The sequence below is a fragment of the Schistocerca cancellata genome, chromosome 3, assembly GCF_023864275.1.
Source record: "Schistocerca cancellata isolate TAMUIC-IGC-003103 chromosome 3, iqSchCanc2.1, whole genome shotgun sequence".
NCBI lineage: Eukaryota > Metazoa > Arthropoda > Insecta > Orthoptera > Acrididae > Schistocerca > Schistocerca cancellata.
Genome location: NC_064628.1, coordinates 17004058 through 17029905, shown reverse-complemented (window position 1 = coordinate 17029905; position 25848 = coordinate 17004058). Strand labels below are relative to the sequence as shown.

Sequence of the window (25848 nt, the reverse complement as noted above, 5' to 3'; positions counted from 1 at the left end):
AACACCGTTAGCAGATGTTCCAGTTCCGTTTGCAATCTATGGCTTCGGTGAATCGACGTCTTTAGAATGGCCAACGTCTGTGAAGGATGATGGCAACTAGTGGATGGAATCTGCCTGTTGCCCTTCATCCATAGTTCGCAGTGTATCATTTGAGAAGTGGGCAAGCTGAGTTTCTCACAAGCAATGCCCTTAAATCATTGAAATATCCACATGCGAGTGGAAATTTTCGAGAATTAGTTCGAGAATCACTAAAACTTAATGCAGCATCAGCACATTATTTTTGTTTTCAAATTTATTTGACTGCAGAACAGTAGACAAGTCATAATCACAGTAAATTACAGAAATTTTACGTGAGTAGTTTCGGTGAAGCTCAGTCAACATTATCAAATGTAAGTGTAACAATTCTGAAATACGTCTGATATTAATTATGAGAATCTGAAATAGAAGTAACATATAAACTCAAGACATTTGTCATAGGAAACTGCACTGTGAATTTATCAGGTTAAATTAAACGTCGCCATGCAGTAATGGCGGAAAAGGAATGTAATTGCACCTGATCAGTGTTAACCCTTTATCTATATGGTACATTAATATGTAAACGACGTATATCTTGAATTAGGATCGGCGTTGTCCAGTTACTTGCATAACGAATATGACAAGTGAAAATCTTGTCTTAGATATTCTGCTGTTATTCTGAAACATACCTTGCTCAAGTGTGATGTGGAATCGTTGACTGAAGCATCAGAACGGATCTTGACGATTTTAATGAAATACCAAGTTCCATGCACGAATATTGTATAACATTATCTGTGTACATTGTCTCCAAACTAACTGGTAGAGGCAGAAATCTCCACATCTCAAAATCTTAAGATGTGGAAATTTTTGTCTCAGAGTTGGTTAAATTGTACTTACACTGCAGGTTCTCATAATCAATAGCAGACTTGTTTCATACGTGTTACATTTGATAATTGTGACAGAGTTTCACCGAAACTAGTCATGTAAACTTTCTGCAATATACTGCGACTATGACAACATTACTACACTGAGGTCAAATACACTACTGGCCATTAAAATTGCTACACCAAGAAGAAATGCAGATGATAAACGGGTATTATACTAGAACTGATATGTGATTACACTTTCACGCAATTTAGGTGCAGAGATCCTGAGAAATCAGTACTCAGAACAACCACCTCTCGCCGTAATAACAGCCTTGATACGCATGGGCATTGAGTCAAACAGAGCTTGAATGGCGTGTACAAGTACAGCTGCACATGCAGCTTCAACACGGTACCACAGTTCATAAAAAGTAGTGAGTGGTGTATTGTGACGAGCCAGTTGCTCGGCCACCATTGACCAAACTTTTTCAGTTGGTGAGAGATCTGGAGAATGTGCTGGCCAGGGCAACAGTTGACCATTTACTGTATCCAGAAAGGCCCGTACAGGACCTGCAAAGTGCGGTCGTACATTATCCTGCTGAAATGTAGGGTTTCGCAGGGATCGAATGAAGGGTAGAGCCACGGGTCGTAACACATCTGAAATGTAACGTCAGCTGTTCAAAGTGCCGTCAATGCGAACAAGAGGTGACCGAGACGTGGAACCAATGGCACCCCATACCATCACGCCGGGTGATATGTCAGTATGGCGATGACGAGCAGCCGGTCGGTGTGGCCGTGCGGTTCTAGGCGCTTTAGTCTGGAGCCGGGTGACCGCTACGGTCGCAGGTTCGAATCCTGCCTCGGGCATGGATGTGTGTGGTATCCTTAGGTTAGTTAGGTTTAATTAGTTCTACGTTCTATGCGACTGATGAAATCAGAAGTTAAGTCGCATAGTGCTCAGAGCTATTTGAACCATTTTTTTCATGACGAACAGACCCTTCCAATGTGCGTTCACCGCGATCTCGCCAAATACGGATGCGACCATCATGATGCTGTAAACAGAACCTGGATCCATCTAACAAAATGACGTTTTGCCATTCGTGCACCCAGGTTCGTCGTTGAGTACACCATCGCAGGCGATCCTGTCTGTGATGCAGCGTCAGGAGTAATCGCAGCCACGGCCTCCGAGCTGATAGTCCATGCTGCTGGAAACGTTGTCGAACTGTTGGTGCAGATGGTTGTAGTCTTGTCTTGCAAACGTCCCCATTTGTTGATTCAGGGATCGAGACGTGGCTACACGATCCGTTACAGCAATGCGGATAAGATGCCTGTCATCTCGACTGCTAGTGATACGAGGCCGTTGGGATGCAGCACGGCGTTCCGTATTACCCTCCTGAACCCACCGGTTCCGTACTCTCCTAACAGACATTGGATCTCGACCAACGCGAGCAGCAATGTCGCGATACGATGAACCGCAATCGCAATAGGCTACAATCCGACCTTTATCAAAGTCGGAAACGTGATGGTACACATTTCTCCTCCATACACGAGGCATTACAACAACGTTCCACCAGGCAACGCCGGTCAACTTCTGTTTGTGTATGAGAAATCGGTTAGGAAATTTCCTCATGTCAGCACGTTATAGGCGTCGCCACCGGCACCAACCTTGTGTGAACGGTCTGAAAAGCTAATCATTTGCATATCACAGCATCTTCTTCCTGTCGGTTAAATTTCGCGTCTGTAGCACGTCATCTTCGTGGTGTAGCAATTTTAATGACCAGTAGTGTATATTCGAAAAAGTTATATGCAGTTGCGCTCCTTAAGTGAGGCATGTGTAATTACAAAACATCTGCATTCCTTTATTTAGAGACGGTAGAGCGCGTACACTGCGGTCTCGCTGGACACGTGGTGGTGACCGGTGGCGGTGGCCTTGTGCTCTCTTGCAGTGCTGGAGCTGGACTACAAGCAGTGGCTGGCGCTGTGCGGGCTGCTGATCGTGGCGGCGGCGCTGGGCGTCGGCGTCGGCGTCCCGCTGGCGCTGGAGCTGCGCTCCTCGCGGCTGCTGGAGGCCCGCCTGCAGGTGGTGCGCCGCATCCTGCGCGAGGTGCCGCTCATCGACGGGTACGTCTTTGTGTCTGCCTGTGTGTCTGTCTGTGTGTCCGCCGGCCCTGCGCTGTGAGCACGGCACCTGCTGAGGCGCAAAGTAAGGCGCGGGAATGATTCCCCATCAGGTGGCAAACGATACAACGCACACTGCATAGTGCTCAGCACACCACGCCAATATTAACCACCTTCTGTCCTGTTCTATTCTCATGTTCTCATGACTCCTACATGTACGTCTACATCATTGCGCTGCAATTCACACTTACGTTTTTGGCTTACAGGGTGCACAAACTAAAATAGCCCTGGAGGATATTAGATGCACGTTAAAACTAAGCTGGGCTGACTGTCCCCGTCCGAAGGCCCGACGGTACCGACCGACTGCCGTGTCATCCTCACCTCACAACTGACACTGGATGCGGATATGGAGGGGCATGTGGTCAGTACACCGCTCTAACAGCCATTGTCAGTTTTCGTGACCAGAGCCGCTACTTCCTATCAAGTACCTCCTCGATTGTCCTCACAAGCGCTGAGTGTACCCCGCTTGCCAATAGCGCTCGGCAGACCCGACGGTTAACCATCTATGTGGTGGCCAAGCCCCACAGCGCTTAACTTCTGTGAACTAACTGGAACCGCTGTTACTACTGCGGCAAGGCTGTTGGCCTATCTGTCTTAATACGCATGGAGTACTTTTCGGGACAGTTTTACTAGGGCATGCTGAAAAGTAATGCCGAAGAATTTCTTATGAGGAACCAGTTTGTTGATACCGTCACTGTAGCATGTTTCACTTTGTTAACGGAGCCACAACTTCACCTCTGTTTGCACAAATTCATCACTATGAAACTGAAGTCCTCGAAAGTATTCTTGAAGTTTCATAAACAGATTGAAATCGGATGGGACCAAGTCGGGATTGTATGGAGGGTTATCGATGACAGTGAACCCAAGGCGTCGACCATTGCTGCAAATTTCGCAGCATTCGTGTGTGCTCTGTCAAAGCCATGCTGTAAGGGAGGCTGCTTCATGTGTGAACCAACTCCTCGAATTCGAAATGCCGCCACGCACGGGCATAGTTACATTATACACTCCATTTTAAACGCTACATTTTCGAGGCCTCTAGTGACAGACGGCTGCAAATATGTACACACCTATAGAAATAAAAATGTATATGTACACATGTATCGAAATAAAAATGTAAATGTTCGTTTGTTCAATATCGTGGTTCTCCGAAAGTTCTTGCCTGACATTTTAGAAATTTCGACACGACGTTGACTTCGTGAAACGTAGTTTGCAAACAGCAAGTCTTGTTATTTATTTATTGTTGTATGATTAGAATACTACTAAGAATCTCAATTTACTGTAATAATAATCAAAGGTCAGACAGAGGGACGAAGACGAAATGGACAGAGGGGTGGGAGGAATTGGACATAAAAAATGGAAGGAGGTGAAGGACAGACAGAGGAGGCAAAGAAGATTGAGAGATAGGAGAAAGGAGACGATCGCGAGAGAAAGGGGAGAGGAGGTGATGGGTGGAGAGATGAGTAGAAAGAGAGAGCAGAAGGAGAGAGAATGGCAGAGAGAGACAGAGAGAGAGAGGTGGAGGAGAACATGGACAGAGAAAGGAGAAGGTGGTAGACAGAGAGAACGGGAGCAAGGGGGATATGGACAAAGAAAGCTTGAGTGGCAGATGGACAGGAGCAGTGGGAAAAGGAGATTAGTTCATATATTCAATTCTCATACATATAAAAACGAGTGATTTGACTTTTCTTTCGTTGAGCCACAGCAAAGTGTGGCCGGGCGCAGCCAGTGAAGAACAAAAGTGAATCATAATGACGTATGCTTTACTTAAAGAGCTTTAAGAGCTCTCACATAAAGAAATCGGAAGCATAACTTTTCAGCACGGCCTGGTATTTTTGCCACCCTCTACAACCACATTCACAGTATTTCTCTACCTTACCATTCTCGAATAAATTGTGCCAAAAATTAACGCCTAAATTTTCCGTGTGATCTATGTTTTCTCTTGTTTTATTACGATGGACATTTCTCCATATGTGGATCAAAGTCAACAATATTTTTCTGCATTCGGAGGAGAAAGTCATTGATTGTAATTGCAGGAAAAGATCTCGCCGCAAGGACAATTTCATTATTTTAATGATTGCCACTTCTTATATCCTCCCCATGAACCATGGACCTTGCCGTTGGTGGGGAGGCTTGCGTGCCTCAGCGATACAGATAGCCGTATCGTAGGTGCAACCACAACGGAGGGGTATCTGTTGAGAGGCCAGACAAACGTGTGGTTCCTGAAGAGGAGCAGCAGCCTTTTCAGTAGTTGCAAGGGCAACAGTCTGGATGATTGACTGATCTGGCCTTGTAACAATAACCAAAACGGCCTTGCTGTGCTGGTACTGCGAACGGCTGAAAGCAAGGGGAAACTACGGCCGTAATTTTTCCCGAGGGCATGCAGCTTTACTGTATGATTAAATGATGATGGCGTCCTCTTGGGTAAAATATTCCGGAGGTAAAATAGTCCCCCATTCGGATCTCCGGGCGGGGACTACTCAAGAGGATGTCGTTATCAGGAGAAAGAAAACTGGCATTCTACAGATCGGAGCGTGGAATGTCAGATCCCTTAATCGGGCAGGTAGGTTAGAAAATTTAAAAAGGGAAATGGATAGGTTAAAGTTAGATATAGTGGGAATTAGTGAAGTTCGGTGGCAGGAGGAACAAGACTTTTGGTCAGGTGAATATAGGGTTATAAATACAAAATCAAATAGGGGTAATGCAGGAGTAGGCTTAATAATGAATAGGAAAATAGGAATGCGGGTAAGCTACTACAAACAGCATAGTGAACGCATTATTGTGGCCAAGATAGATACGAAGCCCACACCTACTACAGTAGTACAAGTTTATATGCCAACTAGCTCTGCAGATGACGAAGAAATTGAAGAAATGTATGATGAAATAAAAGAAATTATTCAGATAGTGAAGGGAGACGAAAATTTAATAGTCATGGGTGACTGGAATTCGAGTGTAGGAAAAGGGAGAGAAGGAAACGTAGTAGGTGAATATGGATTGGGGCTAAGAAATGAAAGAGGAAGCCGCCTGATAGAATTTTGCACAGAGCACAACTTAATCATAGCTAACACTTGGTTTAAGAATCATGATAGAAGGTTGTATACATGGAAGAACCCTGGAGATACTAAACGGTATCAGATAGATTATATAATGGTAAGACAGAGATTTAGGAACCAGGTTTTAAATTGTAAGACATTTCCAGGGGCAGATGTGGACTCTGACCACAATCTATTGGTTATGACCTGTAGATTAAAACTGAAGAAACTGCAAAAAGGTGGGAATTTAAGGAGATGGGACCTGGATAAACTGAAAGAACCAGAGGTTGTACAGAGTTTCAGGGAGAGCATTAGGGAACAATTGACAGGAATGGGGGAAAGAAATACAGTAGAAGAAGAATGGGTAGCTTTGAGGGATGAAGTAGTGAAGGCAGCAGAGGATCAAGTAGGTAAAAAGACAAGGGCTAGTAGAAATCCTTGGGTAACAGAAGAAATATTGAATTTAATTGATGAAAGGAGAAAATATAAAAATTCAGTAAATGAAGCAGGCAAAAAAGAATACAAACGTCTCAAAAATGAGATCAACAGGAAGTGCAAAATGGCTAAGCAGGGATGGCTAGAGGACAAATGTAAGGATGTAGAGGCTTATCTCACTAGGGGTAAGATAGATGCTGCCTACAGGAAAATTAAAGAGACCTTTGGAGATAAGAGAAACACTTGTATGAACATCAAGAGCTCAGATGGAAACCCAGTTCTAAGCAAAGAAGGAAAAGCAGAAAGGTGGAAGGAGTATATAGAGGGTCTATACAAGGGCGATGCACTTGAGGACAATATTATGGAAATGGAAGAGGATGTAGATGAAGATGAAATGGGAGATACGATACTGCGTGAAGAGTTTGACAGAGCTCTGAAAGACCTGAGTCGAAATAAGGCCCCCGGAGTAGACAACATTCCATTGGAACTACTGACGGCCTTGGGAGAGCCAGTCCTGACAAAACTCTACTATCTGGTGAGCAAAATGTATGAAACAGGCGAAATACCCTCAGACTTCAAGAAGAATATAATAATTCCAATCCCAAAGAAAGCAGGTGTTGACAGATGTGAAAATTATCGAACAATCAGCTTAATAAGCCACAGCTGCAAAGTACTAACACGAATTCTTTACAGACGAATGGAAAAACTAGTAGAAGCCGACCTCGGGGAAGATCAGTTTGGATTCCGTAGAAATACTGGAACACGTGAGGCAATACTGACGTTACGGCTTATCTTAGAAGAAAGATTAAGGAAAGGCAAACCTACGTTTCTAGCATTTGTAGACTTAGAGAAAGCTTTTGACAATGTTGACTGGAATACTCTCTTTCAAATTCTAAAGGTGGCAGGGGTAAAATACAGGGAGCGCAAGGCTATATACAATTTGTACAGAAACCAGATGGCAGTTATAAGAGTCGAGGGACATGAAAGGGAAGCAGTGGTTGGGAAGGGAGTAAGACAGGGTTGTAGCCTCTCCCCGATGTTATTCAATCTGTATATTGAGCAAGCAGTAAAGGAAACAAAAGAAAAATTTGGAGTAGGTATTAAAATCCATGGAGAAGAAATAAAAACTTTGAGGTTCGCCGATGACATTGTAATTCTGTCAGAGACAGCAAAGGACTTGGAAGAGCAGTTGAACGGAATGGATGGTGTCTTGAAGGGAGGATATAAGATGAACATCAACAAAAGCAAAACAAGGATAATGGAATGTAGTCTAATTAAGTCGGGTGATGCTGAGGGAATTAGATTAGGAAATGAGACACTTAAAGTAGTAAAGGAGTTTTGCTATTTGGGGAGTAAAATAACTGATGATGGTCGAAGTAGAGAGGATATTAAATGTAGACTGGCAATGGCAAGGAAAGCGTTTTTGAAGAAGAGAAATTTGTTAACATCGAGTATAGATTTAAGTGTCAGGAAGTCATTTCTGAAACTATTTGTATGGAGTGTAGCCATGTATGGAAGTGAAACGTGGACGATAAATAGCTTAGACAAGAAGAGAATAGAAGCTTTTGAAATGTGGTGCTACAGAAGAATGCTGAAGATTAGATGGGTAGATCACATAACTAATGAGGAGGTATTGAATAGGATTGGGGAGAAGAGAAGTTTGTGGCACAACTTGACCAGAAGAAGGGATCGGTTGGTAGGACATGTTCTGAGGCATCAAGGGATCACCAATTTAGTATTGGAGGGCAGTGTGGAGGGTAAAAATCGTAGGGGGAGACCAAGAGATGAATATACTAAGCAGATTCAGAAGGATGTAGGTTGCAGTAGGTACTGGGAGATGAAGAAGCTTGCACAGGATAGAGTAGCATGGAGAGCTGCATCAAACCAGTCTCAGGACTGAAGACCACAACAACAACAACTTCTTATATCGTACTATATATGTGACTCTCTCTCCCCTAGTTTGCGATAGTAAAAAACGAGCTGCCCTTCTTTCAACTTTTTCGATATCATCCGTCAGTTGTGTCTGGTAAGGACACCATAACACACATCAACACTACAGAAAAGGCAGACAAGCCTAATGTAGGCGATGCCTTTACTAGGTATGTTGTGTGTTCCACCGATAAAGCGCAGTCTTTGTTCGCCTTCCCCACATTTTTGTGATGCTTCTGATTTGAGTTGTTCGCAATTTTAATTAGTAGCTATTTATTTGAATCGTCAACGGTTAAGTTTGAGTGATTTATATCAAAACCGAAAACTGACGGATATTTTAAGTGGGGGAGAGTGTTGTACCTGTAAGGTAGTGTACTTAGGGAAACACGCTGTTTCTTGCTCGCTATTTCAGTCTAGTGACTGATTTTCAAGTGGCATGAAGGAACACGCACTAGGGACCATCATAAGCATTTTCTGCTCATATTCTGCAGTTTTTATTGTTGCAGCGCTTGAGGTTGTATTTTGTGCAGCATTTGCACGAAATTTAAAGTTCTGCACATTTAACTCTAAAACTACTTGCAATGTATTATTAACTGTTCTGTTACCGTATTTTATACAAGTAAAATTCTACACATTTTTAAAACTCGCTGTACAACATATGAACGGTAAAGCCGTACCTCGTCGGTGGTGCACGTCTTCTACCTTGAAGTAGAAAAGGCTCTCTTACCACGGAACACGTGATAATCGCACATTGATCGAGTTTCGTTAATGTCTTAACAGTTTTACCCGCCTTGAAAATGGGAATATGTGTTATTTCCCAATCGCTTCAATTTCAAAATGTATTTAAGCGGCCCGCAACACCTATATAAGACAACAAGTGTCTGCTGCAGTTGTTAGATCGGTTACTGCCGCTACAGTGGCAGGTTATCAAGATTTAAATGAGTTTGAACGTGGTGTTAGAAACGGTGCACGCGCGATGGGACACAGCAGCTATACTTGCTGCCAGAAAAAGATCCTGAAGGAACGGGACCAACAACGATCATAGAAAATTGTAGTGCTATAAACTTCTGCTCTGTGTACCGAACAGGTGCTATGGTAGCAATGACACATGAAAGTAACAACGTTTTGTGAAATGGAATTCTAAGAATGTTTACGTTTAAATTTTGCAGATAAATGATTTGCTGTAACAACTCATACTGTGCAGCTACAATGCCACAACTGCTACGTCGTTGATGTCGTCAGTAGTGGACGCCGAAACATAGTTACAAGGTCATCGAGGGCAACGAACTGTTTTATTGACATCGTTTTTCCACTTACTTTCGTCTAAGAGTGAATGGACCTAGCTTTGTGTTCGTTTGCCTCTGTCACGACGAATGAAGAGAACCGGTCAACGTGATAAAAGTGCAACCCTTCCCCAAATTTCTGCAGATTTCAATGCTGGACTATTAAAAAGTATCTGCGTGCGAACCATTCAGCGAAACATCGTCGATGTGGGCTTTCGAAGAATAACACTGCTAGGCGGGTCGGACTGAAAGACGATGAGCTACAGAGACACAATTTTTGTGTAGAAAAAGTAACAGGCATGTTGTGGCCAGTGATAATGATAATTCTATTTTTGAAAGACAAATTTAAATGTGCACTGAATGTAATTTCAAATAATTAACATAATTATAACTGAGGTTTGATGAATTTGCATTGCAGATTTTGTAGTGAAAGTCATTTAGCATCTGAGGTTACTTTATACGATTCAACGCCAGTCACATTGTGTTGTCATAAGTGAGAAATTAATTTGCTGCCGTTAACACAAGATTTTATTTTTCAATGCACTGCATCAAGGACTCTCATAAAGTGATGGGTCAGTTAAAGAGAAATTAAAGATTTACTTGAAAAAAGAGACAGCATTGGTCGTATATTTTTTACTATCGCAAAATCGATTTTCTGTCACTGAGTGACCATCTTCAGTGCTATATTGTATAACTTAAATTAGGATGCACTGTTGTCACTAAGCTTACGGCAATCACATAGTCAGTCTACGTGATTGCCGTAAGCTTAGTGACAGCAGTGCATCCTAATTTAAGTTATACAATATAGCACTGAAGATGGTCACTCAGTGACAGAAAATGAAGTGTAACAGAAAATCGATTTTGCGATAGTAAAAAATATACGACCAATGCTGTCTCTTTTTTCAAGTATACCTGTTATCTGGTCGTAGTGCACAAGACAACATGGAGTCGCCAATCAATTAAAGATTTATTTCAAGAATACTCATAGGTACAATGCAGCATTTGGTATGGGTCATTTCTGAAGCTAAAATTTCAAATACAGTAAGTTGTTTATGGAGTATATCACTTTAAGATTCATGACATTTTTAATCACATATCAGGCCCAGTGACTCAATCGGTCGAATTTCGGCCACAAGCGGTACTAGTGACAATGAAATCATGTGGTTACCGTGTCATGCTAACTTAAAGTTATGATTTTCATCAAGAGTGTCTAGGAGTGTGAAATACACGAGGTAACCTCAAAAGGTAAGTTACAAATTATTTTGTGAGGCCAAGTAACTTTTACTGAATACTGCACTATACTTCGATGGTATATACATACATGACACTTGTAAGTAGTCTGATTAGGTTTATATGTTGGTAACGCCACGTAGCGCTCTGTATGAAAATCACTGACTGTGCAGCGTGCAGTCTGTGGCTGGGTTGCATTGTTGGAATATTTGCTATTGTGGCGTTGGGCAGTTTGATGTGAACATCGCGTAGCGTTGCGCAGTTGGAGGTGAGCCGCCAGCAGTGGTGGGTGTGGGGAGAGAGATGGCGGAGTTTTGAGAGCGGACGATCTGGACGTGTTTCCATCGGAAAGAGTAAATTTGTAATACTGGATATTATGAACTGACATATATATATATATATATATATGATGACTTTTGAACATTATTAGCGTAAATACATTGATCGTTCTCTATCAAAATCTTTTATTTGCCAACTATGCCTATCAGTAGTTAGTGCTTTCAGTAGTTAGAATCTTTTATTTAGCTGGCAGTAGTGGCGCTCGCTGTATTGCAGTAATTCGAGTAACGAAGACCTTTGTGAGGTAAGTGATTCATGAAAGGTTATTGTTAGTCAGGGCCATTCTTTTGTAGGGATTTTTGAAAGTCAGATTGCGTTGCACTAAAAATATTGTATGTCAGTTTAGTGTTGATCAGAATAAGTAAAGAGAGAAATGTCTGAGTACGTTCAGTTCTGCTCAGCTGTTTGAAAATCAAATAACGTACAAGTTTATCAGCACAGTAATTCATTAATTTTTCAAAGGGGACATTTCACACTATATTTCAAGACAATCATTAAGTCTCTGTAAAGAACGATCGCGATATTCTACGAATCGTTGAGTTACTCGAAGACAGACGTCAGCTCCTCGGTCACATAGCCGTTTGTGAAGCGCCGTAGGAACGTCTTCATCGTTGGAAAATTTGCGACTGGAGCGAATGAGTCCCTCGATTGCCTGGACATTATCCTCTACGGCCGATGTCGATCGCTTTCCTTCCTGATCACCACAACCCACAACTGTGCGGCCTCGGCCAAACTTTTGGCACAGTTTTACTACGACTGGACGTGAAATTACACTTGCTGCATATACCGCCAGAATTTCACGTTGAACCTGTGTACAATGCAGACGTTTGGCTACAAGAAACGTAATGTCCTGCGTACATTACCTTTGGAGTATGTTTCCAAATGCTGTACTACTTCGTTCTAACAATGTGATGCACCTGTTGTCCGTGACGTAACACATTTGTGTCTGCATGGACCACGGAAGATGTACTCCCTTCTCACAATGCGGCACTCCGGTGAATGGTATTTGCGAAGGCAGTTGATAAAATGATATACACTCCTGGAAATTGAAATAAGACCACCGTGAATTCGTTGTCCCAGGAAGGGGAAACTTTATTGACACATTCCTGGGGTCAGATACATCACATGATCACACTGACAGAACCACAGGCACATAGACACAAGCAACAGAGCATGCACAATGTCGGCACTAGTACAGTGTATATCAACCTTTCGCAGCAATGCAGGCTGCTATTCTCCCATGGAGACGATCGTAGAGATGCTGGATGTAGTCCTGTGGAACGGCTTGCCATGCCATTTCCACCTGGCGCCTCAGTTGGACCAACGTTCGTGCTGGACGTGCAGACCACGTGAGACGACGCTTCATCCAGTCCCAAACATGCTCAATGGGGGACAGATCCGGAGATCTTGCTGGCCAGGGTAGTTGACTTACACCTTCTAGAGCACGTTGGGTGGCACGGGATACATGCGGACGTGCATTGTCCTGTTGGAACAGCAAGTTCCCTTGCCGGTCTAGGAATGGTAGAACGATGGGTTCGATGACGGTTTGGATGTACCGTGCACTATTCAGTGTCCCCTCGACGATCACCAGTGGTGTACGGCCAGTGTAGGAGATCGCTCCCCACACCATGATGCCGGGTGTTGGCCCTGTGTGCCTCGGTCGTATGCAGTCCTGATTGTGGCGCTCACCTGCACGGCGCCAAACACGCATACGACCATCATTGGCACCAAGGCAGAAGCGACTCTCATCGCTGAAGACGACACGTCTCCATTCGTCCCTCCATTCACGCCTGTCGCGACACCACTGGAGGCGGGCTGCACGATGTTGGGGCGTGAGCGGAAGACGGCCTAACGGTGTGCGGGACCGTAGCCCAGTTTCATGGAGACGGTTGCGAATGGTCCTCGCCGATACCCCAGGAGCAACAGTGTCCCTAATTTGCTGGGAAGTGGCGGTGCGGTCCCCTACGGCACTGCGTAGGATCCTACGGTCTTGGCGTGCATCCGTGCGTCGCTGCGGTCCGGTTCCAGGTCGACGGGCACGTGCACCTTCCGCCGACCACTGGCGACAACATCGATGTACTGTGGAGACCTCACGCCCCACGTGTTGAGCAATTCGGCGGTACGTCCACCCGGCCTCCCGCATGCCCACTATACGCCCTCGCTCAAAGTCCGTCAACAGCACACACGGTTCACGTCCACGCTGTCGCGGCATGCTACCAGTGTTAAAGACTGCGATGGAGCTCCGTATGCCACGGCAAACTGGCTGACACTGACGGCGGCGGTGCACAAATGCTGCGCAGCTAGCGCCATTCGACGGCCAACACCGCGGTTCCTGGTGTGTCCGCTGTGCCGTGCGTGTGATCATTGCTTGTACAGCCCTCTCGCAGTGTCCGGAGCAAGTATGGTGGGTCTGACACACCGGTGTCAATGTGTTCTTTTTTCCCATTTCCAGGAGTGTATAAATATTTTTCCAAGAAGTATTGATATGTATCGGCGGTATTTATCATCGATTTATCTTCATACCGATATCGAATTGGCAATATCGAGTGCCGATATTTTTTGCTTTATACTATATTTTTTTCGCAATTTTCGATAAATATTTTAAATTGTTCATTTGAAATTGTAATAGGACATACATTTAGTTTCAGTGTGTGAAAGAGTCTTACTACTTTTTGAACTTTCATCTCGCCCAATCTTTCTCGCGGACTGTGTGAAGCAAGTACCGGTGTATAAAGAAGAAGTCCTATTGCACTGTTGCGGTGGCGTTGTGAAGGGATTCACAAGATTTCCGACGTGAAGAAATAGCACACCAATTGTGTTCAAAACAATATTTAACGCAACTAGTGTGCTATTAAAAGAAACAACAACATACCTGTTACCAGTCGCTGTTTATTTATCTCCACGACGTGTTTCAAAGGTTTTACATTTGTTAGTATGGCATATGAGTGTGTTGTGTTACGATTTTTTGGAGGAACTTGTGCAGTGTCACCAGTGGTCAGAGGTTCCTTTCACTGCCGAAACACATCACATGTACACTGTCATATTTTGTAAAAAAATGTGCTATTTCTTCACATCACCATTCTTCAAAAACAGTTGCCTTAAAACGATAATTAAAAATGTGAACGACAAGACTGGTCTTCGCCGTGGGTAGAGACGTGTGAGGGGCAATGTTGACGTAATCGACGCTCGGCTCTACCAACAAAAACCAGAACGTTTTGAAACGTCCCCTTTCAACAATTATTCATGACTGTGCTTAAACTGACACACAATATTTTTTTAGCGCAACGCAATCTGACTTTCAGATATCCCTACAAAGGAATGGCCCTGACTAACATTAACCTGTACCTTTCACAAATCACTTACCTCACAAAAATCTTCGTTACTCAAGCTACTGCAATACAGCGAGCGCCACTACTGCCAGCTAAATAAAAGATTCAAACTACAGAACGCACTAACTACTGATAGGCATAGTTAGCAATTGAAAGATGTTAATAGAGAACAATGTATTTACCTTAACATCATAATATATATAGTTGTTCATGACATCCAGTTTTACAAATTTCAAAACTCCGCCATCTCTCTCCGCACTGGCGGTTCACCTCCAACTGCACAACGCTACGCGCTGTTCACATCCAGCTTCCCAACACTACAATGGCAGACAACAATGCAAACTAGCCACAGACTGCACACAGCACAGCCAGTGATTTTCATACAGAGAGCGCTACGTGGCGGCGACGTTACCAATATAAGAACCTAAACAGCCTACTTACAGTTTAACCTCACGACGTAATTTTGACACTACAACTGCTAGGTAGCTGGCGTTTGCAGAACTGAAAAACAGGGAGTCGATATGCAGTGTTCTGGACAAATCCGATATGTGACGAAACGGAACGACCGTCCCATTTGACATATTTTACTGTGCCACATACATTCATTTACCATTGGCACCAAAGTGGCTTTCGCCAAGTGTGAACGCGCATTATTTCCCTTTCAGTTCTTCCTCGAATGGGGATAAGCAGACCGCTAGTTTGTTGACGTACAGAATAACTAACAGTAAATAAATACTTCAACATACAGCTCTAAACCGAGAAGCCCTTTTATAATGTGCCACCGACGTTTTTATAGGCCGATACGTCGATCATTTCACCATCGGCATCTCTATACTTTTTCCATATATCGGGCGCCGATAACGATATTATACTAACTGTCGATATATAGGATTCCGGTATTTTCAAAATTATCAACAGTTCTAATCTTTGCATGGCATGACATGCGTAACTTATTTTTAAAGTTCCCTCGCATCTGTACTAAAATGAAGATAGGTCACTGCAGTAGCTCTTCAGAATATATGCCCTTCTGCAGATATCTGACAACAATATATGAAAATTTTGCTGCAAATCCGTCCGTTAAAGTGTGTCATCTGCAGTGTAGTGTTCTGTTTTGGATTATCCACGCTGCAACCTGCGCAGTGGATGTGGCAACGGTGCCGTGGTCTCTTCCGGCATTTGCATCACGTCCCTGTAGGGCTCATTTGGGAAGCAACATTTTTATGCTGTTTGAGGAGCGAATCAACGGCGCCCTTCATTAAAAGTAAAATCGAGTCTTTTGAAGAGACGGGGGAAAGCAAAGAAAAATGTATAAAGGGCCAACGAGGCCAAGATAGCAAGTGATGCAGGTGCTCCACTCGCTCAGCCGAAGCAAATGAGTCGTTCCTTCCGCCTTTCCATTTTTCACAACGACTTGTGTGCAAACCTCTATTTCTGAATATCATACTCGTCCACCATATTGCGTAAATATACGTTGATGGTTAAAATGGCGAAAATATCAGACAGTACTGTTCATTCCTTTACACAGAATTCGTTGCGTCAGTGCTGACAGTGGGCCGAGAAACTATGGAGAAGATTTCCATAAAATGTAAGAAATGTTAAGTGTCCAAGCAATGGCCTTTCAAGAATCAAACCAACAGGTAATACTACTTTGGCATGGAAGAGAATGGGACTGTTCCATTTGTGTAAGAGTTGTTTGTTGTGGTTTATTTTGTGGTGCTGCGTTGTCGTGGCGGTCATGCCGTAATTTCTAATTGTATTTTTTATCATTTAAGTCTGATAATAGAAATTTCCTTTTGTATGCAGGTTCCGCTTCTACATCAGAGGAAAAAGATAATACGGTACGCAGAGCAGAGATGACGGCTATGATAAAGTTCAAATTTGTCTGTCGTCAATAGCATTCGTTACAGCGCCGTTGAGCAACAGAGAACTTTAAATTCTTCCAAAATTTATCACTTCCGGTTTAAAATTGTAAAGACTGTCTCTTCTTCCTCATCTCAGTAAATCAGTCCAGGACTTTCTATTACTATACAACTCGATGTGACTTATCGAACTACAGCGTAGGATTCTACCTCTCAGTTTAACCAACGACATTATTCAGAAGTCAGAGATGCAACACACACAAGATATCGTAATGCCGACCGATACTCGTAAACTTGTCCATGGCGGCGAAACATAATAACGGGCTGTATTCACGTCGGGTCTCCAGCCGGAACTTACCGTCATCTGGACACAATATTTCGGCGCTCCACCTCGCCGTTATCTTCAGGTGGGGCGGCCTCAGCTCTAACTCACCGTCGAGGTAGTGCGACGGCCGCCTCACCTGAAGATAACGGCCAGGGGAGCGCCGAAATATTGTGTCCTGATGACGGTAAGTTCCGGCTGGAGACCCGACATGAATACAACCAATTATGACGCCGGGAAAGTTTACGGAGAAACGTAATAACGAGCTATTGAATCGGGGCAATTGTTAATAATAAACATAGAAACTAATGGGACAACAGCAGGAGAATGTGTTTCTGGGTAGGGAAAAAGTAATATCTAATCCAATAACCCCACAACCATCGTAACAGTGAAATATAGGGAACGCAGCAAGGACAGAAACAAAATATAGCTAAAACTCAAGAAAAATTACGAAACCTGTTAACGACAACTACAAGTGAGCTGTATAGCTCAAGCAAACACAGCGATACCGAAAACCAAATCTGAAACGAAATCACACTACAAACATAAAGAAAAATCTCGGTAAGTAATGGAACATGTTATCGAAAACTTGAGTTCAGCAATATACCTTAACTACACACATCGACACCGAGAAACTACACTGAAGCGTCAAAGAAACTGGTAGAGTCATGCTTATTCAAATACAGAGATATGTAAACAGGGAGAAAATGGCGCTGCCGACCGGTTCTAGGCGCTTCAGTCTGGAACCACGCGTCCACCACGGTCGCAGGTTCGAATCCTGCCTCGGGCATGGATGTGTGTGATGTCCTTAGGTTAGTTAGGTTTAAGTAGTTGTAAGTCTAGGGGACTGATGACCTCAAACGTTAAGTCCCATTGTGCTCAGAGCCATTTGAACCATTTCTACCCGACGGGAGGCACTAGTCACACGTCATTTTTTTATAAGAACGAAAGACAATGTTTAGGAGTGAAAGGAAATATAAAGTGAAATTAGAGTATGTAGGCGCAAAACATCTGAAATTTTATAGATACGACAAAATCTAAGCAAAAATTGTGAAGAAGACACATGATATGTATCTAAACTTTAATACACTGGCTAGAAAAATATTTCTTCCGCAATATTGGCAATAATGGTTTCATGTAACACACCTGTGATAATTTTCATACTTTGATCGATTTTACACTTTCTCTGTTTTTCTTATTGCTGTTGATGTTATCATATTGTCTACTTTTGTGTGTTCTACATTAGCCGTTGATGATGGTTCAGAAATGAAACCGATAGCAAAAGAACATAACATTATTACAGACAACACTGTGTTATGCATTTTTTTACAAAAACGAATAATACCACATAATTAGTCATCAGGTATATCGTCCTCGTGCGCATTATTGTGTGTGGTATGGGCAGTGGGTACCACTCCTCTTTCCCTGTACAAAGAATACACTTTCGGCTGGTCTTTTTGGGAAAATTGGGAAAGTTTCAGAAGAGGGCGATTTTCAAGATGGATTTAAGTTGTTAAAATATGAAAACTGAAGTATGTACAATCCATCTCGATTCCTGGGTCTTCTCTCTTTCTTAATAGACGGCTTAAGTTACTTCCAGAGACGCCCAGTGTTGTATGTGCAGAGATGGCTCGTCTGACGACATTAATTCAATTGAATGGCTGAAGTTTCATGATCAGTTACCCCGTTTTCCAGTGTTTTGCATCAACTCCAGCCATCAGTGATCATTGTCGTCCCTGGTAAAATTAAATGTTTAATGAGAAGTACTTTTGTTTTCTTTCCCATGGAATACATACGTGAAATGAGGCTCTTTCTTCGCTCAATTCCGCCAAAAAGGCATATGTGATCTGTTTCATCCTTATGAGTGGGAATGTGAGATTAATCTACTTTTACAATTTTGTTTTGCCCGCCAGTGGGGACCCTATTATCAGCAACGATAACATATCTCCCTACAAGGACTGTAATAGTCAGAAGCCATATTCAATGAATTTTCACACTCGGACGCAGTCTCTTCCAATGTAAATTTACGTATCCAGCACTCAACAATTATAATTTTCTGGTCAGTACTTAATTTTGTACATTCAAACCAAGTGTTCTTTGTTATACTTTTCTTCCTACATTTCTTAAACGTCAGCTGGAAAGGAAGATTAATTTGCACCGTCCTTATCAATAGCGTCAGAGAATTGTCGGGGCCACAGTGAACGTTGTTTCTCGGCTGTGATTTGGAAGCAATCCGTATTACCAACAGAATTATAGGCATTTTTCAGTACCACTCAAATGGGCAATCACCTGCTACCACGCAAGAGAATTCCACATGGATATTGCACTAGATTCACTCATGGCTTCTACTATTCCCTCGTGACCCTTCTGCTATTCTCAACGACGTTCCTTAGTCAAAGTGGAACGTTCCCCCCCTTTGAACAATTATACAAGACTGTGCTTAAACTGACACACAATATTTTTTAGCGCAACGCAATCTGGCTTTCAGAAATCTCTACCAAAGAATGGCCCTGACTAACATTAACCTATACCTTTCACAAATCACTTACCTCACCAAAAATCTTCGTTACTCGCACTACTGCAATACAGCGAGCGCCACTACTGCCAGCTAAATACAAGATTCAAACTACTGAAGGCACTAACTACTGATAGGCATAGTTAGCAAATGAAAGATTTTGATAGCGAACAAACAATGTATTTACCTTAATAGTCATAATATACATATCAGTTCATGACATCCAGTCTTACAAATTTCAAAACTCCGCCATCTCTCTCCCCACGTCCACCACTGCTGGCGGCTCACCTCCAACTGCGCAACACTACGCGCTGTTAACATCCAGCTGCCCAACACTACAATGGCAGACAACAATGCAAACTAGCCACAGACTGCACACAGCACAGCCAGTGATTTTCATACAGAGCGCTACGTAACGTTGCCAATAAGAAAACATAAACAGCCTACTTCCAAAGCAAAAACCAATATCCATGTTTTCCGCTTGGAGAGTCAAGTGTTCGATATATACCAGTGACGTCACTTGACTTCGATGTACACCGCTTCTTGGAAATTAACAAAGCTCACATTATCGACAAAATGAATTCGGCTATATAATACGACTAAAAATAAGAACACCAAGACAAGAAAAACAACAACTTACAGACAAAAAAGACGAAAGGGAAGCTACTGTATTGGCGGCTTTTCCGTTACATGCTGACGTTAGTGACAGATCACGTTACGAACGCTGGGAACTCAACACAACGAATGACAAGACGGATATAGGTAGCTAATTGACATTCCCATCCTTAATTTCCTTTGCTTTGGAATGAAGTTATCCGCTATTTTGTTTCCGTCGCAGCCATTTAATTTCTGTTGTTATCTTTCTACGTAACTACGACCTCGATACTCCTGACATATTCGCAAAAAATCAACCAGTTATTCGTAATGTGGTAACGGTAAACCAAAATTATAAGACTGGGCGATTGTCATTGGCTACAATTTACTATCACCTGATTGGCTAAGGCCAAAGATAACAATTTCCACCAGCAGCACACAACGAAAATCCACAGATACCGTAGGAACACTTTAGCCTGAAGAGTCTACAGTCATTCAAAAAATCAAACTCAGCTGACACGGAAGAAAACAAACAAATAAACCACTGACATAAAACAAAGTTGCTTATATATCGTAATTTAGAATCCTAATTTGCGTCAGTAACGAAGACAGTGACCGATCACATTCAATAATTGGCCGCTCAGATCCTTCACACCGTAAACTCGTGGCGGCGCACACGACGTCGTGACTGAAAGCCGAGAATGGCAACCGCACATTAGATTTGAGCTGACTAATCATCTACTTTTGCGAAATTTAAACTTTTTTTCTATTCGAAGATAAACAGAGAAAATTACCACAACATTACATTAATAACTAATCTAATTCTAACAACATGTAGTCTAAACCTGTAGGTACAACACGTGATCGTTGCTGTCTCTGACTATCATCTTCATCTACATGGATACTCTGTAAATCACATTTAAGTGTCTGGCAGAGGGTTCATCGAACCACCTTCACAATTCTTTACTACTCCAATCTCGTATAGCGCGCGGAGTGGACGAACACCTATATCTTTCCGTACGAGCTCTCACTTCCCTTATTTTATCGTGGTGATCGTTCCTCCCTATGTAGATCGGTGTCAACAAAATATTTTCACATTCGGAGGAATAATTTGGCGATTGGAGTTTCGTGAGAAGATTCCGCCGCAACGAAAAACGCCTCTGTTTTAATGATGTCCACCGCAAATCCTATATCATTTCAGTGACTCTCTCTCCCCTATTTCGCGATAATACAAAACGTGCTGCCTGTCAGTCCTATCTGGTAAGGATCCCACACCGTGCAGCAGTATTCTTAAACAGGACGGACAAGCGTAGTGTAGGCAGTCTCCTTAGTAGATCTCTTACATTTTCTAAGTGTCCTGCCAATAAAACGCAGTCTTTGGTTACCCTTCACCACAACATTTTCTCTGTGTTCTTTCCAGGTTAACTTGTTTGTGATTGTGATTCCTAGGTGTTTAGTTGACATTACGGCCTGTACATTTGACTGATTTATCGTGTAACCGAAGTCTAGCCGCTTCCTTTTAGCACTCATGTGGATGACCTCACACTTTTCGTTATTTAGGGTCAACTGCCAACTTTCGCACTATTCAGATATCTGTTCTAAATCGTTTTGAAATTTGTTTTGATCTTCTGATGAGTACATAAACGACAGAGTCATCTGAAAACAACCTAAGACGGCTGCTCAGATTGTCTCCCAAATCGTTTATATAGATAAGGAACAGCAGAGGACTTATAACACTACCTTGTGGAACGCCAGAAATCCCTTCTGTTTTACTCGATGACTTACCGTCAATTACTACGAAATGTGACCTCTCTGATAGGAAATCACAAATCCAGTCACATAACTGAGACGATATTCCATAAGCACGCTATTTCACTACAAACAGCTTGTGTGGTACAGTATCAAAAGTTTCCTTTAATTTACGTCTACGACCATAGACGTAAATTAAAGGAAACTTATTACATATACGGGTCACTGTGTTTTTTCGCGACGATGTCGCAGCTTGTGAAAACAGTATCAAAAGCCTTAAATAAATCCAGAAATGCGGAATCGATCTGAAATCCCCTGTCAGTAGCAGTCAACACCTCATGTGAATAAAGAGCTAGTTGTGTTTCACAGTAACGATGTTTGCCAAACCCATGTTTACTGTCTGTCAATGGACATTTTTCTTCAAGGTAATTCAAAATGTTTGAACACAATATATGTTCCAAAATCCTGCTGCATACCGACGTTAACGATATGGGCCTGTAATTTGGTGGACTAATCCTACTGCCTTCCTAGACTATTGGTATGACCTGTGCAACTTTCCAGTCTTTGGGTACGGATCTTTCGTCGAGGAAACAGTTATATATGACTGTTAAGTGTGAAGGTAATGCATCAGCATACTCTCAAAGGAACCTAATTGGTATACAGGCTGAACCAGAAGGCTTTCTTTTATTAAGTGATTTAAGTTGATTACTTCTACGTTACTCATGTTGTTCTTGACTCGAATTCTGGAATATTTACTTCGTCTTCTTTTGCAAAGACATTTCGGGAGGCTGTGTTTAGTACCTCTGCTTTGGCAGCACTGTCTTCGATAGTATTTCCATTGCTATCGCGCAGAGAAGGCATTGATTGTTTCTTGCCGCTAGCATAGTTTACATGTGACCAGAATCTCTTTGGATATTCTGCCTGGTTTCGAGACAAAGTTTTTGAAGTGGAAACTATTATAAGCGTCTCGCACTGATGTCAGCGCTAAATTTCGAGCTTTTGTAAAACATCGCAAGTTTTGGGTAGTATAATTCGTGTAATTACAGCATGAGAACAGGTTTCGGTAGCGCTTCGCGTTTTTAGAGGAGTCGCACCTTCACCCCATGATCAGCAGTTACATGGAAAGAAAAAGATACAGTTTCTGTAGTCACATTAAATACAGGGCTATTACAAATGATTGAAGCGATTTCATAAATTCACTGTAGTTCCATTCATTGACGTGTGGTCACGACACACTACAGATACGTAGAAAAACTCATAAAGTTTTGTTCGGCTGAAGCCGCACTTCAGGTTTCTGCCGTCAGAGCGCTCGAGAGCGCAGTGAGACAAAATGGCGACAGGAGCCGAGAAAGCGTATGTCGTGCTCGAAATGCACTCACATCAGTCAGTCATAACAGTGCAATGACACTTCAGGACGAAGTTCAACAAAGATCCACCAACTGCTAACTCCATTCGGCGATGGTATGCGCAGTTTAAAGCTTCTGGATGCCTCTGTAAGGCGAAATCAACGGGTCGGCCTGCAGTGAGCGAAGAAACGGTTGAACGCGTGCGGGCAAGTTTCACGCGTAGCCCGCGGAAAATTGGCTCATGCCAGAACTGGAGACCGACAGCGCCGACTTCATCTTTCAACAGGATGGTGCTCCACCACACTTCCATCATGATATTCGGCATTTCTTAAACAGGAGATTGGAAAACCGATGGATCGGTCGTGGTGGAGATCACGATCAGCAATTCATGTCATGGCCTCCACGTTCTCCCGACTTAACCCCATGCGATTTCTTTCTGTGGGGTTATGTGAAAGATTCAGTGTTTAAACCTCTTCTACCAAGAAACGTGCCAGAACTGCGAGCTCGCATCAACGATGCTTTCGAACTCATTGATGGGGACATGCTGCGCCGAGTGTGGGAGGAACTTGATTATCTGATTGATGTCTGCCGAATCACTAAAGGGGCACATATCGAACGTTTGTGAATGCCTAAAAAAACTTTTTGAGTTTTTGTATGTGTGTGCAAAGCATTGTGAAAATATCTCAAATAATAAAGTTATTGTAGAGCTGTGAAATCGCTTCAATCATCTGTAATAACCCTGTACATACATGTAATGCATAACATAATAAATACTTGAATAAAATGTGTCGAACAGACATTAGATCAGTTATTGTGATTAATGAGTGTAAATAATAAAACAAATACGTAAGTTTTTGGCAAATTTGTGTGACGACTTTCTTCCGACCTTCAACTGCGTCAGACTGGTCTGACATGTTTCATTTTAATAGATCAATTCAATGGCCGTTGACGAGCAGTTTACTACTTCCACAGTCTTGTGAATCGCTTGAATATACCGTGTACGATATCTATCTAATACCACAAAGTATACCGAAAACTGTGTACATAGAAATTATGTTCAGTTAGTGGTGATCGCCTCCATTTAAATTTGTGCGTATTTTGACGCAGCCAAGCGCTTGTTTGGCTGCGCAAATCCTGCAGCATGCAGATTTTTGAGGCACTGCGGATCTGACGGAGGCCCGCTGTTAGACTGCATAGCAGAGTGAGGGCGGCCAAGTGTGTGTCAAAGTCCTCCTCGACTACGTCTGACCACCACAGTGGGGAACTACTGGACCATGCTCCAACCACATCGTAACAACTTCAATATCTGTGCCTTACATCCTATACCAGTGATGGACGCCCTGAACGTCCACCCCATGACCATCGTCATAGAGCACGGCGCGCATGGCATCCTCGGCAGCGATGCCATCCTTCCAAGTTTTTGGAGAGGCACAGCGGTGTTACTTCCGGTGTCGTGGTGTGAGGAGCCGTTTGGTGTGATTTCAAGGATCAGGTGGCAGTGATTAAGAGGAATCTTACGGCGCAACGGCAGGTCAGGGACACCCTACGTCCTTACGTGTTACCTCTCACGCAACTGTACGGTGGTTCCATTTTCAATAGGACAATGCTCGACCACACACGACGAATGTCCCTATGGACTGCCTGCATGATGTTGACGTACTCCCGCTAACAGGAAGGTTCCCAGATCAGATAGAATGTGTGTGGGACCGGCTCAGGTTCAAAAAATTGTTCAAATGGCTCTGAGCACTATGGGACTTAACATCTGTGGTCATCAGTCCCCTAGAATTTAGAACTACTTAAACCAAACTAACCTAAGGACATCACACACACCCACGCCCGAGGCAGGATTAGAACCTGCGACCGTAGCGGTCGGACGGTTCCAGAGTGTAGCGCCTAGAACCGCACGGCCACTCCGGCCGGCACCGGGTCAGGAGTCAGCTCTGTTGCAATGGCAGTACCCTGGATGTGAAGGACCACTTAACAACAGCTGTGGGCTGGCTCTCCCCAGTGTAGGATACAACGGCGTTATGACTCCCTTGCCAACCGAATTATGGCACTCACAGCAGGTCAGAGTATGTGTAAAACATCATAAAGAGATAAGTAGCATTATACTGCCGAAATTCTTCTTTCAGTCGGTATTGATAAAAGTTTCTTACTTCCGTCTTCAACTCTCGCCTGGGTCTTTATAACTGTTGGACCACGGGCTTTTCTGTATCCCCGGTGCCGGTCGAGGCAATCAGGTTCGTTGGTGGTGTTGGGGTGGTGGGGAGGGAGGGGGGTAGCTGGGTTGCGGCATCTCGGCTCGGTGTGGCCTGTTTATTCCATTAGCCGCCACCTGCCTGCCTCCACCGGTGCGCTCTCGTTGTATTCTTGCTAATGTTGTGTCCCACGCGGTGCCGAGTTGGAAGCCGCTATCGCATACCCTCTGAACCGCCGTGAAGCCGTCAGGTTTCATTTCTTTTCCTGCTGCCCTTATGGGTGCTTCACATTTTCGTCAGGTACTATATGTGCTCTGTTAAAAGTTCAGAGATTTTCTTGCCGAGAACTGGAAGTAAGAGCCATCGTGGGAATCTGATGAGACTTGTTGAGTCATTGCAGCTTGATTTTGAAAGGTGTCATAGTAAATCAAGAGGACATATTTTCGAAAGATGTACTACGTCATATATTTATGATAAAACCAAGCAAGATAAACAGCGCGGCCAGACTCCTGTGCCGTGGCCAGCTACACCAGGTTTCTCATAAGGAACACTTTCAGTGGGATGTCAAAAAAAGTCAATGTAGCTTACGATATTCGACGCCCCCACATACCGTCTACCTTGCAGCCACAGTATTG

General features: G+C 43.2%; 1 protein-coding gene across 1 annotated transcript in view; it reads left to right on the top strand.

Moving 5' to 3' along the window:
• Window positions 1-2906: 2906 nt before the first annotated feature.
• LOC126175362 (dipeptidase 1-like) overlaps window positions 2907-25848 on the top strand; it is a 761174-nt gene continuing 738232 nt past the window's right edge. Inside the window, exon 1 of the mRNA XM_049922122.1 lies at window positions 2907-2999. The gene's annotated coding sequence lies outside the window, so the exon portion shown is untranslated. The remainder of the gene's footprint in view (window positions 3000-25848) is intronic.